The following is a 17551-nucleotide window of genomic DNA, read 5'->3' as shown; positions in this document are numbered from 1 at the left end:
CATTGCTGTGTATAATTGACTGCCTTGCTATAGGCCGATGAGGCTGCTGAACAACAGGTTGAACATTGGAAATATAGAATGAGCTATATTTGCTTAAATCATCTTGAACATTAATTTTATTGAATTGTTGAATGTTTCAAATATATTTGACTATATTTTATTCTTAGTCAAATATTCTAAAATTATTTACTGAGTATAATCTTAGAATTAATTTATTTCCTTTTGTATAAACCTAGGTATTGTGACCCAAAGAGGTTTTTTTTTTTCCACTGAGAAAGTCATTATGGAATTAAACATGAGTCTTTTTGGCCATTGCCTAGTGTTCTCCATAGGAATTTTGAAATATTTTCTTTGGGAAAATGATACAGCATTGGGATAGTGGTCACTGGCAACAAAGAAATTAAAGATGGCAGAAAGACTCAAGATAGAATGTGTGGATAAAGATACAACAGTATTACATAGTTTTTTGGATTTAGCATAAACTGTAGGTCATAAAGAGAAGATAGATACATGGATCAAACAAAAAAAATATGGATGTAATGGTCAGTGGTTTATTATTTATGAATATTCCTACTAAAATACATGATGAGGGAAAGAAGGACCTAAGTTGATGGAATGCATGTGTGAATGGTAAAATACGTTGGATATTGAGAGTGTGAAGAAAAAAAACACAGATTATATGTGGTTTTATGGCTTTAACTACCTAGTTTTCTACATTTATGTAGAGTTTCTGTTGTAAAAACTGAGGGGCTCCTATATATAATTTTCTTGGTATAAATAGAATATATAAATCATTTAGGTCGAGTTGGAATTTTCTTTTTTGTGAAGATAGACCTGTTTGATTTTGACATCTGGTGTGCATTATTCTTACTTTACAGTCAGAGTAAAGATTATATATATATATTTTTTCCCTCAAATTATAATGTGAATATGATTATACAAAACAAGTGTGTATATGTGCATGTGTGTGTACATGTGTAAAAAAAGGACACTTTCATTTCTATGCCTTTGTCTTTTTCTGTCTCTCCTGAGTCTGCTGCTTTTTGCTTGCCAGTTTTTCTTTGTCTCTATCATTTTTATCATTGAACCCATCTGTGTAGAAAATAGAATGCTTGGTTTTTAAAATGTTAATGATTTATTTTTTGTTATTTTGTTCTCTCAACTTGTTTTCACCTCAAGAGTTAAGGAGCAAGTATAAGTCGTTTTAGTTCTCACATTCAAGAGGTGTTTCTGCTTTCTTTCCCGTCCGTTTGTCCATATGTTTGCTGGTCTCTGATAGGCTGTGCAGTGAGACAGCAGTTTACTATCTGTGTGTGTGTGAAATTAGCTAATTGGTGTTAGCAGAAATATTTTCACATGTTTTATAAGCAAAGAGCAGCAAGGTATATAAATGTAGATATGATCCAGACACGCGCACACTCACGACTGTCACTGCTCATGCATAGGCGCTCAGAAGTAATTAATGTTAATAAGATTTTAATGTGCTTGTGAGATCATAATGAGGAGAAATGAATGCTCTGATTAGGAAAAGGTAACTGTGTGTGTGTTTTGGCTTAGAACAAGATTTCAATTTTTATAAACCGCAATTTTAGAACTTGTTTGTGATTGCATCAATTGGTTTTTATTTTCAAATTAGAGGTCTGTTTAGCCATTTGAATGATTAACCAAATAAATGGGTAAAACCCTGATCATAAGGAACAGTGCAGGTTTTCATTTGCAAGGCAATGTTAGTGTACAGCAAGGCTCTGATCATGTCTTTTGCCAATGGACCATTTTTATGTTGTCTTTTAAAAAGGTTTTTCTCAGAAGCTACTTGTGGAAATAGTTCTAATTTTTATAAATGTAGATGTTATCTACATATTCTGGAGATACTAATCAGACACTGTAATTACTGTGTCTTAGATACATTCCTATCAGTAAAAAACGGTATGCTCAGTGTCCAAAGAATCCACACCATGCCTCTTGCATGTTGGGGAAAATGTACAACAATCTAGATTTTTCTTCCTAAACATATTGTTTACAAATTTTAGAGGTTTGGCAACTTTAAAGGTTGAAATAAAATATCTCAGGGTAAGGAAAGATGCTGTCTTTTCATGGACTCAAAGGCTGTGCAGTCAGCAGCTACACAATTGACAGGCTTGAATCCAGCCAGATGCTTCTCCAGAACAACTTTTTTTTTTTTTTAATATTGTTTACAGAGTTTTGGTATACATTTGTATTATTACTTTAAATTATAGGATAAAGCTAAATATCTACCTTGCCCCAGAGCACATAGAAATCACTTGCATATTTTTTTACTATAATAGTGGATTAAGATTTTCAAGAATTGGAATCCCTTTAAAAGTAAGTATAATACTGAAGTGGCTTCCCCTCGTGACTCAGCAGTAAAGAATCTGCCTGCAATGCCGGAGCTGTAGGAGATGCCAGTTCCATCCCTGGGTTGGAAAGATATCCTGGAGGAGGACATGACAACCCACTCCAGTATTTTGCCTAGAGAATCCCATGGACAGAGGAGCCTGGTGGGCTGCAGTCCGGAGGGACACAAAGAGTCAGACATGACTGAAGCAACCTAGCACACTTGCGTAATACTGAAATGCAAGAAGTCTTGGATTATTATGGGGCTATGGAATAGTATAGTTTAATTCCAGCAAATTCTGTAGTTGTGGCTTAGATTCTTTTAGGTTTGGTTATATTCCTACAGTCTTTCTGCTGGAGTTTAAAAATGGTGGTGAAGAAAGAGAAGGTATTAGAGTTAGTTCTAATGAATAATTCTGCAGTTTCTGTGATTTCCCAGAGGTGTGTTGGATTTAGCTTTTTGTAGAATCCATGTCAGTGATGATTATTGGCTAAAAGAGGCATTTGCCTTTAATATTGTTTAATTGACTGTGAAGTCTTCTGTCATTGTGGCATCCTTTGGAAAAAATTTTCCAACTTGAAGTTTGTAAAGAAATTAATATATGTTTTCTTCCAGTGCTTGCTTTTTCTATTGTGATTTTTTTCCTATGCTGCTATACATACTTTTAGGTTTTCTACTCTATGTTGGGCTATCTATTTATATGCCATTATTGCTTTTTTAATTATAAAAAATTTAGAACATGTTTTAATATATGAAGTGTTAGCCTCCCACCTCACCCCCACCATTGCTCTTTTTGTTCAGGTTTTTTATGACTTTTCTTGCTTAGTTGTTTTTCTAAATGAACTTTATAATAAACTACCAGACTTCAAGGGGAAAATAAAACTGATGTTACCCTATTGGAATTATGATAAGTTCATGAATCAACATAGGGACAATTAATATCTCTATGAAGTTGAATCTCCATGTTCAAGAACCTGCTTTTCCCCTCCACTTATTAAATAACTTCTTTGTCTTTCAAAAGTGTTATACAGTTTTCCTTATAAAGGTTTTAAATGTTTGCTACTAAGGTTTGGTGTTCTATTCATTTGTTTATTTAATTGCCTGTGTTTTTTTTTTTTTTTTTTTTGGCTTCCCTAGTGGCTCAGATGGTAAAGAATCAATCTGCCTGCAGTTCAGAGACCCAGGTTCAATCCCCAGGAGAAGGGAATGGCAACCCACTCCAGTATTCTTGCCTGGAAAATTCCATGGACAGCAGAGCCTGGCAGGCTACAGTCCATGGGATTGCAAAGAGTCAAACATGACTCAGCAATGAACACTTTTATTTTTTTACATCCTTCCTATCCTAAACAGTTTTTCATAATATTTTTTGAGTTTTTTTGTTTGTTTGTGTATAGAAAATCTATTTATTTTGTGTGTTAATTTGGCAAATTCCCACTGTGCAAAATTCTCTTAATTTTTGTGGTAGCCTGAGGTGGGTTTGAGCTCCCATTCTAGCACACTGCTTAATCTCTGTGAGACCATGGACAAGTTATTCTGAGCCATTTTACTCACCTATAAACTGCAGATAAGAAAACCAAACTCCCACAGTGATGGAGACTAAATGAGATCATATTGTAAAGCTCCTAACATCTTGCCCAACATAATAGGGACTCAATTACTGATATACATTATTAATGTAATGTAATGTGATATGACAGTCTTCCCTGGTAGCTCAGTGATAAAGACTCGCCTGCAATGTAGGAGATGTGGATTCAATCCCTGGGTCAGGAAAATCCCCTGGAGAAGGAAATAACAACCCACTCTAGTATTATTGCCTGAGAGATCCATGGACAGAGGAGCCTGGCGGGAAACAGTCCATGGGGTTGCAAAAGAGTCAGACACAACTTAGCAACTAACAACAACAACCATTATGTTCTACCATAAGAAATTGGCAACTTTATTTTTTTTTAGTAAACAATGTACTAACTTGTGAATGAGCTTGTGTGGAGTAGATATTGAACATAAATGAACTGATGATGGCATTAAGGTATGTGGAATAATAGTGCTTGCCAGTCTATTATATAACACTTGTGAAACTGATGAAAAAACAGTAATTGATAAAAATGTGGTCCCATGATTTTTAAGCTTCTACTTTAATAAAATGGTTGTGAACTTTGTGAATAGACTCTTTTAAGGCATCTGACACTATTGTTAAAAAATGAGAATACCAGAATTTCAGGATCATTCTTATTCCTACCTCATGGTTGTTGTGAGGGTTAAGTGAGATAATGCATTGAAATTATAGTGCCATTATTAATAACAATAATGCAAATGCCTAGCTCATGGTAAGGGTTTGAAAATGGTAGTTGATTTTTTTTGTTACTATTTTATTATTACCTTTGCCAGTTCTCTACTCCCACATGTATTTCCCACCTCTATATATTCTTATTCTTACTAGTAGTGTTGTTCTCTGCTTAGAATAAATATATGAAATATGTCTTTCAATGGTCATTAACGTAAACATAAAATAATGTATCTATAATTTGTCAATATTGAAATTAGCTAGGGTGAAGTAAGACTCCATTACTGGAGCATGAAAGAACTTTAATTGCTGTGGATGAAATTTCTGAGAAGTTGCAAGGATAAAGAAAAATTTCTCTCAAAGAATTATAGATATCTTTTGTCATAGTTTAGAGATTCCCAGACTTTTTGTTTGGAACTCAGTATCATTACTCCTCCACAGCCTCAGAATTCTCCTTTGTTCATTCATACATATGGAAAACAACAGAATCTCAGCTGGTGTAAGATATACAAACAGCAAGATTACCTAGATGAACTGTTTCTATTCAAGAAGTCTAGTAGGAGTAGGCTAGTGAGACAGGAAACAATTAGCTTGTATGCACAGATTTTGAAGGCAGACTATTAGGTTTGAATTCCTACTCTGAAGCTTAGTTCAGCTCACTTCAGTCACTCAGTTGTGTCCGATGCTTTTCGATCCCATGGACTGCAGCATGCCTGGCCTCCTTGTCCATCACCAACTCCTGGAATTTACTCAAACTCATGTCCATTGAGTTGGTGATGCCATCCAACCATCTCATCCTCTATCACCCCCTTCTCCTCCCACCTTCAATCTTTCCCAGCATCAGGGTCTTTTCAAATGAGTCAGTTCTTCCCATTAGGTGGCCAAAGTATTGGAGTTTCAGATTCAGCATCAGTCCTTCCAATGAATATTCAGAACTGATTTCCTTTAGGATTGACTGGTTGGATCTCCTTGCAATCCAAGGGACTCTCAAGAGTCTTCTCCAACACCACAGTTCAAAGGCATCATTTCTTCAGCGCTCAGCTTTCTTTAGAGCCGAACTCTTACATCCAGACATGACTACTGGAAAAACCATAGCTTTGAATAGACGGACCTTTGTTGGCAAAGTAGTCTCTGCTTTTTAATATGCTGTCTAGGTTGGTCATAACTTTTCTTCCAAGGAGCAAGCGTCTTTTAATTTCATGGCTGCAATCACCATCTACAGTGATTTTGGAGTCCCTAAAAATAAAGTCTGTCACTGTGTCCACTGTTTCCCCATCTATTTGCCATGAAGTGATAAGACCAGATGCCATGATCTTAGTTTTCTGAATGTTGAGCTTTAAGCCAACTTTTTCACTCTCCTCTTTCACTTTCGTCAAGAGGCTCTTTAGTTCTTCTTCACTTTCTGCCATAGGGTGGTGTTATCTGCATATCTGAGGTTATTGATATTTCTCCCAGCAATCTTGATTCCAGCTTGTGCTTCCTCCAGCCCAGCGTTTCTCATGATGTACTCTGCATATAAATTAAATAAGCAGGGTGACAATATACAGCCTTGATGTACTCCTTTTCCTATTTGGAACCAGTCTGTTGTTCCATGTCCAGTTCTAACTGTTGCTTCCTAACCCAAATACAGATTTCTCAAGAGGCAGGTCAGGTGGTCAGGTTTCCCATCTTTTGAAGAATTTTCCAGAGTTGTTGTGATCCACATAGTCAAAGGACTTGTCATAGTCAATAAAGCACAAGTAGATGTTTTTCTGGAACTCTCTTGCTTTTTCGACGATCCAGCATATGTTGGCAATTTGATCTCTGGTTCCTCTGCCTTTTCTAACCCAGCTTGAGCATATGGAATTTCACAGTTCACATATTGTTGAAGCCTGGCTTGGAGAATTTTGAGCATTAGTTTACTAGCATGAGATGAGTACAATTGTGTGGTATTTTGAGCATTCTTTGGCATGGCCTTTCTTTGGGATTGGAATCAACACTGACCTTTTCCAGTCTTGTGGCCACTGCTGAGTTTTCCAAATTTGCTGGCATATTGAGTGCAGCACTTTCACAGCATTGTCTTTTAGGATTTGAAATAGTGCATAACTTTAAGTGAGTTATTTTGCCTATCTGTGTTTCAGTTTCCTTACCTACAAAATGAGGCTGAAAATAGAACCTACTATATAGGACTGTACCCACTTGTGGATGGGACTGGTGATAGAAGCAAGGTCCGAGGCTGTAAAGAGCAGTATTGCATAGGAACCTGGAATGTTAGGTCCTTGAATCAAGGCAAATTGGAAGTGGTCAAACAGGAAATGTCAAGCCTGAATGTCAACATTCTAGGCATCAGCGAACTAAAATGGACTGGAATGGGTGAATTTAACTCAGATGACCACTATATCTACTACTGTGGGCAGGAATCCCTTAGAAGAAATGGAGTAGCCATCATAGACAACAAAAGAGTCCGAAAAGCAGTACTTGGATGCAATCTCAAAAATGACAGAATGATCTCTGTTCGTTTCCAAGGCAAACCATTCAATATCACGGTAATCCAAGCCTATGCCCCAACCAGTAACACTGAAGAAGCTGAAGTTGAACAGTTCTATGAAGACCTATAAGACCTTTTAGAACTAACACCCAAAAAAGATGTCCTTTTCATTATAGGGGACTGGAATGCAAAAGTAGGAAGTCAAGAAACACCTGGAGTAATAGGCAAATTTGGCCTTGGAGTACAGAATGAAGCAGGGCAAAGGCTAATAGAGTTTTGCCAAGAGAACGCACTGGTCATAGCAAACCCCCTTCTCCAACAACACAAGAGAAGATTCTACACATGGACATCACCAGATGGTCAACACCTAAATCAGATTGATTATTTTCTTTGCAGCCAAAGATGGAGAAGCTCTATACAGTCAGCAAAAATGAGACCAGGAGCTGACTGTGACTCAGATCATGAACTCCTTATTGCCAAATTCAAACTTAAACTGAAGAAAGTAGGGAAAACCACTAGACCATTCAGGTATGACCTAAATCAAATCCATTATGACTATACAGTGGAAGTGAGAAATAGATTTAAGGGACTAGATCTGATAGACAGAGTGCCTGATGAACTATAGATGGAGGTTCGTGACATTGTACAGGAGACAGGGAGCAAGACCATCCCCATGGGAAAAAAAATGCAAAAGGCAAAATGGTTGTCTGAGGAGGCCTTACAAATAGCTGTGAAATGAAGAGAAGCGAAAAGCAAAGGAGAAAAGGAAAGATATTCCCATTTGAATGCAGAGTTCCAAAGAATAGCCAGGAGAGATCAGAAAGCTTTTTCAGCGATCAATGCAAAGAAATAGGGGAAAACAATAGAATGGGAAAGACTAGAGATCTCTTCAAGAAAATTGGAGATACTGAGGGAACATTTCATGCAAAAATGGGCTCAATAAAGGACAGAAATGGTATGGACCTAACAGAAGCAGAAGATACTAAGAAGAGGTGGCAAGAATACACAGAAGAACTGTGCAAAAAAGATCTTCATGACCCAGATAATCACAACGGTGTGATCACTCACCTAGAGCCAGACACCCTGGAATGTGAAGTCAAGTGGGCCTTAGAAAGCATCACTATGAACAAAGCTAGTGGATGTGATGGAATTCCAGTTGAGCTATTTCACGTCCTGAAAGATGATGCTGTGAAAGTGCTGCACTCAATATGCCAGCAAATTGGGAAAACTCAGCAGTGGCCACAGGACTGGAAAAGGTCAGTTTTCAATCCAGTCCCAAAGAAAGGCAATCCCAAAGAATGCTCAAACTACCACACAATTGCGCTCATCTCACACGCTAGTAAAGTAATGCTCAAAATTCTCTAAGCCAGGCTTCAGCAATACGTGAACCCAGAACTTCCAGATGTTCAAGCTGGTTTTAAAAAAGGCAGAGCAACCAGAGATCAAATTGCCAATATCCGCTGGATCATTGAAAAAGCTAGAGAGTACATCTATTTCTGCTTTATTGACTACGCCAAAGCCTTCGACTGTGTGGATCACAATAAACTGTGGAAAATTCTGAAAGAGATGGGAATACCAGACCACCTGACCTGCCTCTTGAGAAACCTGTATGCAGGTCAGGAAGCAACAGTTAGAACTGGACATGGAACAGCAGGCTGGTTCCAAATAGGAAAAGGAGTACATCAAGGCTGTATATTGTCGCCCTGCTTATTTAACCTATATGCGGAGTACATCATGAGAAACGCTGGGCTTGAAGAAGCACAAGCTGGAATCAAGATTGCTGGGAGAAGTATCAATAACCTTAGATATGCAGATGACACCACCCTTATGGAAGAAAGTGAGGAGGAACTAAAAAGCCTCTTGATGAAAGTGAAAGAGGAGAGTGAAAATGTTGGCCTAAAGCTTAACATTCAGAAAGCTAAGATCATGGCATCTGGTCCCATTACCTCATGGGAAATAGATGGGGAGACAGTGGAAACAATGTCAGACTTTATTTTTTTGGGCTCCAAAATCACTGCAGATGGTGATTGCAGCCATGAAATTAAAAGATACTTGGTGATTGGAAGGAAAGTTATGTCCAACCTAGGTAGCATATTAAAAAGCAGAGACATTACTTTGCCAGCAAAGGTCCGTCTAGTCAAGGGTATGGTTTTTCCAGTGGTCATGTATGGATGTGAGAGTTGGACTGTGAAGAAAGCTGAGCAGCCCTTGGACTGCCAGCAGATCCAGCCAATCCATCCTAAAGGAGATCAGTCCTGGGTGTTCATTGGAAGGACTGTTGCTGAAGCTGAAACTCCAATACTTTGGCCACCTCATGCGAAGAGTTGACTCACTGGAAAAGACCCTGATGCTGGGAGGGCTTGGGGGCAGGAGGAGAAGGGGACGACAGAGGATGAGGTGGCTGGATGGCATCACCGACTCAATGGGCATGAGTTTGAGTAAACTCCGGGAGTTTGTGGTGGACAGGGAGGCCTGGCGTGCTGTGATTTTGGGGTCGCAAAGAGTTGGACACAACTGAGCGACTGAACTGACTGACTGATATAGGACTGTCCTGAGGATTAAGTGATGGGATTCATGTACATCTTATAGAGCAATAATATAGTAAGCTCTCAATAAACATTTCTTTACTAGCTGAGCCATAAGGGAAGCCCAAGAATACTGGAGTGGGTAGCCTATCCGGTTCTCCAGAGGATCTAACCAACCCAGGAATTAAACCCTAGTCTTCTGCATTGTAGGCAGATTCTTTATCAACTGAGCTATCAGGCAAGCCCTGATAAACATTGATTAACACCAATATAATATAGTAAGCTCTCAGTAATCGGATTCTTTACCAGCTGAGCCACAAGGGAAGCCCAAGAATACTGGAGTGGGTAGGCTATCCCTTCTCCAGTGGATCTTCCTGACCCAGGAATCCAGCTGGGGTCTCCAGCATTGCAGGCAGATTCTTTATCAACTGAGCTATCAGTGAAGCCCTGGTAGACATTGGTTAAAACTAATATACTTATTAGATAAAGCAGAATAAAATTAATGCTGCAAAACAATCAAAATGAAGTGATACAGTATTATAGAGGATGGTAATTACTGATTTTTTTCATTCTATGGCTGGGGGCATTGGAATTAGGGGAGTTTTCTTGGATGAAGTGATGTTTAAACTGAATCCTTGAAACATAATTTCTGTAGGGCGAGAGAATATGGAGAGGTAGGAGTCTGCTAGTTTCTAGGCTAGGTGGATAGTCTAAGCAATGATTTAAAGGTGGTACAGAAGTAAAAGTAAAAACTTCCTGGACTTTGGAATCAGAAAGACTGCTATCTGAAGCCCAGATTTGCTCCTTATTAGCAGTGTGGCCCTGGGCAACACAGGGTCTATTTGATTTCTTCCCCTCTGAGATGTGATCTGGTAACTCTGTCTAGACAGTAAGTTATAGTGATTATGGGGCTGACCTTGTCATGTGCTGCCTGTTGTCCAATGTCTGTAAAGTATTTTGTCCAATTTTTAGTTGTTTAATGCAGGAGGCTAACTCCTTTGTTGCTTCCGTCATTTTCAGAAGCAGAGGACCAAGATGTTACTTTCACTTTTCTCCTCATTGAGTTTGGGAGTTATCTAATTTTGTTAGCACCCTGTTGTTAGTTACCTTTGTTGTACTCACTTCATTGCATTACAATATTTAGTTCACTTATCTGCCTTTTCACTGCACTGGCTTCTTTGAAAATGGGGACTGTGTCTGTTTCACTTTTATTCCTACTACCAACCTGCTGCTATGGAGTCTGGAACATAGCAAGCTGTTACTGAATATCTTTTATATTCAGTATCATTACCATGAGTTGTACTTTAATGCTATACTGTGAAAGACTGAATGTTATGCTAGAGTTTGGACTTTATTTGGTAAACCACCCAAGGTTTTTAAGAAGGTAAGGGAAATTCCTTGAGCCTTTATTTTTATGGAAGGTAATTCTGGAAGCATAAAGAAGGATGACAGAGATTAGAGGATGAAAATACTTAGATTACTTAGGATTCTAGATAGTACAGTGGGAGTAGAAAGAACATTGACAGGATCTGGTGATTGTTTGAATGGGTGCTGCTAAAAGGGGTGGTGAAAAAGTGATGACTCAGGTTTTCAAAATGGTTGATCAAATCCTTTAGAATGAAATATTATGTTCTTCTGTCTTCTTTGATACCTAAATTAAGGATTTTAGTATAAAAATTTGAGAGCAAATATTCACAAAGAAGTAATTAATGGTAGAGATTTAACTTATTTTTTTACTAGAATAAAGCTTGAATTTGAAATTTTTATAATTCTTAAGGGAAATCAATTGTGGGTCTTATTTTATTATGTAGTAATTTTCCATTGTACTCTAAATATCATTGTCTCTCTTTACATACATTTTCCCTCATTATAATCTGTTTTCATTGGCTACCATATTTATGTGTGTATGTATTTCTCTTTCCTCATAGTTTCTAGGTTTTTCTGAAAGATTGCTTCTTTTAGTCTTTAGAATGTGTTGGTGTCGGACTCAAATTCATTTTGTGTAGTTGTGTGGGATAGTACCTGTAGAAGAACTGAGAGTAAGAATTAATTTTTCTCAAAAATATTTCAAAGTTTCTTTTGTAGTATCAGTTTTCACCCAAATTGTCTTCTCTTTTTGAGAGAAGTTAAAAGAGCTACTGAGAGAGTTGAAGCCGTGGTAGAAGTGGAGGAACAAGAAATGTTAGAACAATTATGGAAACCCTCCAATGCCAAACATTTATGTATTAAATATAGTCATTGAAAAGTTAAAACACTTATAACAAGAACTTATTTACAGTGGTCTGAAGGACATTAATTAGACCTAATGGATTGAAAATGTGGAAAGAAAATTTTTCTCCTAGAGACTTCTATTCATTCAATCCTGTAAGGAAGTAATGCTTCTTATAAAGTGTTATCTAACTCGAAAAGAATGATACAGTGTTTGAATCAACAATAGCATCCTGACAGGGTAGGGGAATATTTTTGATTTTGCATCCCATTTCTCATTTTAGTTTCTTCTGTAAACTATGTGTTACTCCTGTTACAGAGAAAGACACACCCAGTGACTACCATTTGTTGAGTCACTCTGTGCTGGTAACCGAACTATGAGGCAAATATTATCTCCCTCTGCACAGCAGTCTCACAAGGTAGATATTATTTACATATTATCAGTGAAGAATCTAAGGCTAAATTAGATTAAATAACTTCCATAAAGCTACATGTCTAGTTATGGCAAGTTATTTGGAATCAGTGGTATAATAGGTAAAAAGAGATTGCTAAATCTAATGTGTATTCTGTTACGTGCAACGAAAGGAGGTTTTACCTTTCATCCAGTAGATAGAGGAAGATGATCTGTTTTGGAATAGGAGTCAAAAAGGGCTAAGGAACGCAGGCAAGTGTGTTTCTGACTGGTCGGAGTGAGTGTATCCGGGAATGCTGACGCCTCACTGTGCCATGTCTCTACAAAATTCTAGGTGCTGCTTTACTACTTTGTACAGTGATGTCCAGGGCAACTCAAAACTGCATTATGCCTTGCTGAGGCCAGTTAAGGAGCCAGGAGCAATGGTGACTACAGGGAATTTTTTTTTTTTTTTTATAACTTTTAACTGTATTTGGAACATCTTTTGTGGGGCAGGCTTATTCCGTAAAACTTATTCCAGGCCATTAGAGCACCTTGGACCCAATGCCATGTATTGAAAGTCAAATCAGTTTCAACTCTGATCTAATCTCAGAGTCTGTGGTCCTAATCAGTGTTTTATTGTGTATAATAAGCATATTATTTAGTTACTTGCATCAGTTTCTGAAAATCCTGGATACAGTTTTAAACGCCAAAGTGATTTTGAGTACCAGCCCTGAGGAAAAAAAAAATCAATTATATAAAATGATCTCTTACTATAAATAGGGAACCCCAAGAACATATAATCAATTAGAATTTATCAGTTTCTTTTAATGGCAAGAATATTTACACCTGGGTGAATTTTAGTGATTAAAAAACCCTGTCTCTTCTAAGTTCCGCTGTAAAGAAGTCTAGTTATTTGCCTTAGTTTCAAAAGAATAATTTCCTAAGTATTTCAAAATGTCTGATGGGCTGCCCCAGCTATTCTCTTTAGAAGCTTCTTTCTCATCCTCATGGCACATCCCTCTGGCATGCATGACCAGCTGCAAGCAAAACCCTGTGGAATAAGAATTCTTTCATCCCTTTGTGTGATGTGTTTCATTTTCGGAGTTTGGATGATCCTCTTCGGCAGCAGAGGCAGGCATTGTTAGTTTCAATAGGCGGCCTGGATGTGCAAGAACAGTCATCATAGAGACAGGCTCTCAGGGTCTATCCCTTCGTTCCATGGTGCTGTGTTAGATCAGTTTCCGCTGCTGGATTAATGGCCAGAGAAAAAGGAAGACAAACTGTACCCAAATCAATCCAATTAAAGTGCTTGGACTTTACTGACGTGCAGTGCATCCTATTGTTTTCTCAACTTCCTAACCTATGGTTAATTTTTCCAGCCAGTAGAAAGGAATGACATAAATAAGAGAATTATCTCAAATTTGCAGTTTTCTTAAGTTTGAAAAGCCTTCAACATTTTGTTCTATAAGATGAAATAATAATATGTGTTTTGTATAGTTGAACTTTTTGGGGGTTTGATCTTTCTATCTCTCCTCGTATTTTCACCAAAATTACTGCCAGAACTTATTATATGAAACTGCTCAACCTTTAACATTTTGTCTCTGTTCACAGTCGCCACTGCAGCATTAGTTCATTCTGGGCATTTTGGCTTTCTTGAATCTCCAATTGATTCCAACTCTGATGACTGGTGATATCCTTTTCCAGGTTAATCAAGTATTCTCTACTTGTGCTCTGTCATCCATGCCACTCTAAGGAGGAAGGTAATTTGGGCTTTGGGCTCTCAGTCCCATCATTTGTGAAATGACCGCCCTGACTCTGTGTTCAAAGTACAAGCTAGGATTTCAAGTAATAGTATATTATATATGTATGATGACTGATAGTTTGTAAAGTGTTTTCATATATATTATTTTATGTAATTCTGACCATAGTTCTGTGAGATGGAGAGAGCAAGTGTTATTGTCTCCTTTTTTAAATAAGGAAAGTATAATTCAGGGAGGGGAAGTGAATTATTCCACATCAAATTAGTAGTAACAGGTTGAACCTGAACTTTAAATTTAGAGCTTTTACCACATAAGGTGGTGGTTTCCTCTGGTTGGGACTTTCTTTCTTAAAGTCTGAGTTTCTTCATTTATTAATTACACATTTTTATGTGTATGAGTATATATGTACATACTCACACATGTAAAGTAGGGAACAGGCTTTGTTATACTTTATTGAGCTTAAGATAGAATTTTATGACTTTAGTTTTTATCAGTGAAGTAGTCTCCCAGTATTTCTATTTAAGAAACATAAGAAGAAATGTATTAACTTCCTAGTATAGAATTTTGGTGTTATTGTAAACCCGCTATCAAATATGATTATATTTTTCAATTGTAAATCCATTCTGCCAGAAACCTAATATACTTATTAAATAGTATTCTTTGTGATTAGGGAAGGTATGAATATAGTAGAAGCCCTCCTGGCCAATCCCTACTTTAGGCTGATAGGAAACTCTGAATTATGGTGTATTTCTGTCTCCCTGTTTATTTGCTGTTATGCTTATTTAGAGTCATTTGTGTTTGTTTTTAAATTTGTTTATGCCAGTTGAATGTGCAATGGTAATTTAATTATGCAAACTGGTGAAATATGAGTAAAAAAGTATAAATATCTATTGATATTGTGAAATTTAAGTTGACTGATTTGGAAAGACTTTTTAAAGGTGAATCACTAAAACAAATTAGTGTGGGTAGACAACAGTGAAAGATCTCCCAGGGCAAGGGTAGTGGATGAATGTAAAAATTTGGAAGGGTCCTGCATTCAACTTGCTTTGCAAGTCTCTTTAAGCACTCACTGCCATTAAATAAACAAAATCTTTAAACTCTCACTGACTTTACATAAATGCTACATTGTGGAACAGTCTGAGTAAGGAGAATAATGTGACTTAGCAGATCAAGAGTCAATGACAGCCTTTGATCTTACATAAAAGATTGGTCAATCAGTGTAAATTTTATGTTTTAACTTTAAAGGAATGAAATACCTTTAAATTCATTTAAGCAACTTTCCCCCTGTTTTTCTGTATCCTGTTTAAAATATGAAGATAAAAATAATTTTACCTAACAAGGAATTTTTTTGAATATGTGAGGATTAAATGAGATAATACGTGCAGAGTGCAGAGCACCTAGAACAATGCCAGGCACAGATACTGAAAACATTAGCTATCATTGTCATCATCAATATCATTTCCTCTCCCCACCTCCTCCTCTTCATCCTCTGAGTTTATTTGCTGAAGGGCTTACATACACTGATATTAAAAAATATAATCTTCTTGATCACAACAGCCAGCTATTGGAATATTATGTTTGGATTGGCAGTGAAACTGTCCATTTCCTAAGCCCACCCCACCCTACTCTTTCTTTCAGATTTATGAGAAGAGGAAGTATAACTATAACTCATTTATTCTCAGGAACTGCTGAGACCTGAAATTGTAGGTGAAACATAAGTGAAAGGGTCAGATGTAGTCTCAGCTGAAGACTATCAAAAGGGTTGAAACGTGGAGAGTTTCAGGTGGAGTTGTGTGTAGTGCTTACACGGCATGTACCCACACGGAACCTAGATCCAGTCAAGATGCTTTTCCACATTTGTTTTGTTCAGTGGCTAAGTCATGTCTGACTCTTTGCAACCCTGTGGACTGCAGCATGCCAGGCTTCCCTGTCCTTCACCATCTCCTGGGTCTAGTCAAGTTGTTTCTCTACAGAGTTCTCTCACAATTGTAAATAGAGAACACGGAAAAGAAAAAAGAAATATTGAACAAAAAAAAAACCCTGGTAGCTAAATGGGAATAAGGATAAGCATTGTACTGTATGCCTTCAATTCCTAAATGCTTCTGCTGACCAGTAGGTTACAGGTCTTCATTAAGGATTCCACATTTAGAAACTGCTTTTAGGAGGAGAATTTTCTAAGTGCTGACACACACATTTTCATATCATTTCACATCCTGTTGTCCTGTGTAAGAATGTGCTCTTCATAGAAAAAAAAGACTTAAACTCTAGGGGCAGAGATGTTACCAGCAATGCTGATAGTGTCCTCCAGGGTTTGGATGTTAGTGCTCAGTGGTAAAGAATTTGCTAGGAGTGCAGAAGCTGCACAAGATGTGGGTTCTTTCCCTGGGTTAGGAAGATCCCCTGGAGGAGGGCATGTCAGCCCACTCCAGTATTCCTGCCTGGAGAATCCCATGGACAGAGCAGCCTGGAAAGCTACAGACCGTAGGGTTACAAAGAGTTGGATGTGACTGAAGCGATTTAGCATGCACACAATATAATGGTTGACTCAGTGCTGGTGGCATTGGAATGAATGTGCCATCAATGGGTTCTTTTTTAATTACTACTATTCATAGAAGTGTTGTTATTTACCTTCTATAGATGGCTTGCATGACACTTCCATAATTTTAAAAGCTAAAGCAAATAGGTAGCCAAGGGGAGTGTAAGACATTTTCCAAAGTTGAGAAACAGTTTTTAAATGGTATAATCTGAAGTTTATTAAGTACCACTTTGTGTCCTTAAACAATAGAGTTATCACTGTTGGTCACTTTCTATGCCTATTATGGAATTAGGTCTATTTCATTTTCGTATTGTAGTCCATCCTTACTGGTCATAAAACCTTTGAATGGAAGAAATCTTGTCTTTCCACTTCATGACTCTTTATATCATTGGGATTGCTTCAGTTTATACAACATACATTTTCCTTGTTGTTGTTCAGTCATTTAACTGTGTCTGACTCTTTGCAGCTCCAAGTATTGCAGCACGGCAGGCTCCTCTGTCTACCGCTATCTCCCAGAGTTTGCTCAAATTCATGTCCGTTGAGTCAGTGTTGCCCCCAACCATTTCATCCTCTCCTTTTGCCTTCAATGTTTGCCAACATCGGGTTCTTTTCCAATGAGTTGGCTCTTTGCATCAGGTGACCACAGTATTGGAGCTTCAGCATCAGTCCTTCCAATGAATATTCAGGGTTGATTTCCTTTAGAATTGACTGGTTTGGTCTCTGTGCTGTCCCAGGAACTCTCAAGAGTCTTCTCCAACACCACAAAGCATCAATTCTTTGGCGCTCAGTCTTCTTAATGGGCCAATTCTCACATCCATTGATGACTACTGGTAAAATCATAGCTTTGACTATACAGATCTTTGTCAGCTAAGTGATGTCTCTGCTTTTTAATGTGCTGTCTAGGTTTGTCATAGCTTTCCTTCCAAGGAACATTTTGCATTTTTCTACCCACTAGTTATATTAAAATTTCTCCTCTACTTTGTCTTTTCTGTGCTCTTGTTTTAATCATTATTTGTGCATGTGT

General features: G+C 37.6%; 1 protein-coding gene across 24 annotated transcripts in view; it reads left to right on the top strand.

The window, feature by feature from the left end:
* Positions 1–17551, top strand: part of ZBTB20 (zinc finger and BTB domain containing 20) — an 846256-nt gene that overhangs the window by 62713 nt on the left and 765992 nt on the right. The window contains exon 1 of one of the 24 annotated variants that reach the window (XM_043474919.1): positions 13864–13991. The exons of the other annotated variants lie outside the window; for them this stretch is intronic. The gene's annotated coding sequence lies outside the window, so the exon portion shown is untranslated. Of the gene's footprint in view, positions 1–13863; positions 13992–17551 lie in introns of those variants that run through there. 24 annotated transcript variants of the gene reach the window in all.

This window comes from Cervus canadensis, chromosome 7 (genome assembly GCF_019320065.1).
Source record: "Cervus canadensis isolate Bull #8, Minnesota chromosome 7, ASM1932006v1, whole genome shotgun sequence".
Taxonomy (NCBI): domain Eukaryota; kingdom Metazoa; phylum Chordata; class Mammalia; order Artiodactyla; family Cervidae; genus Cervus; species Cervus canadensis.
This window is presented reverse-complemented; position numbering and strand designations above follow the sequence as displayed.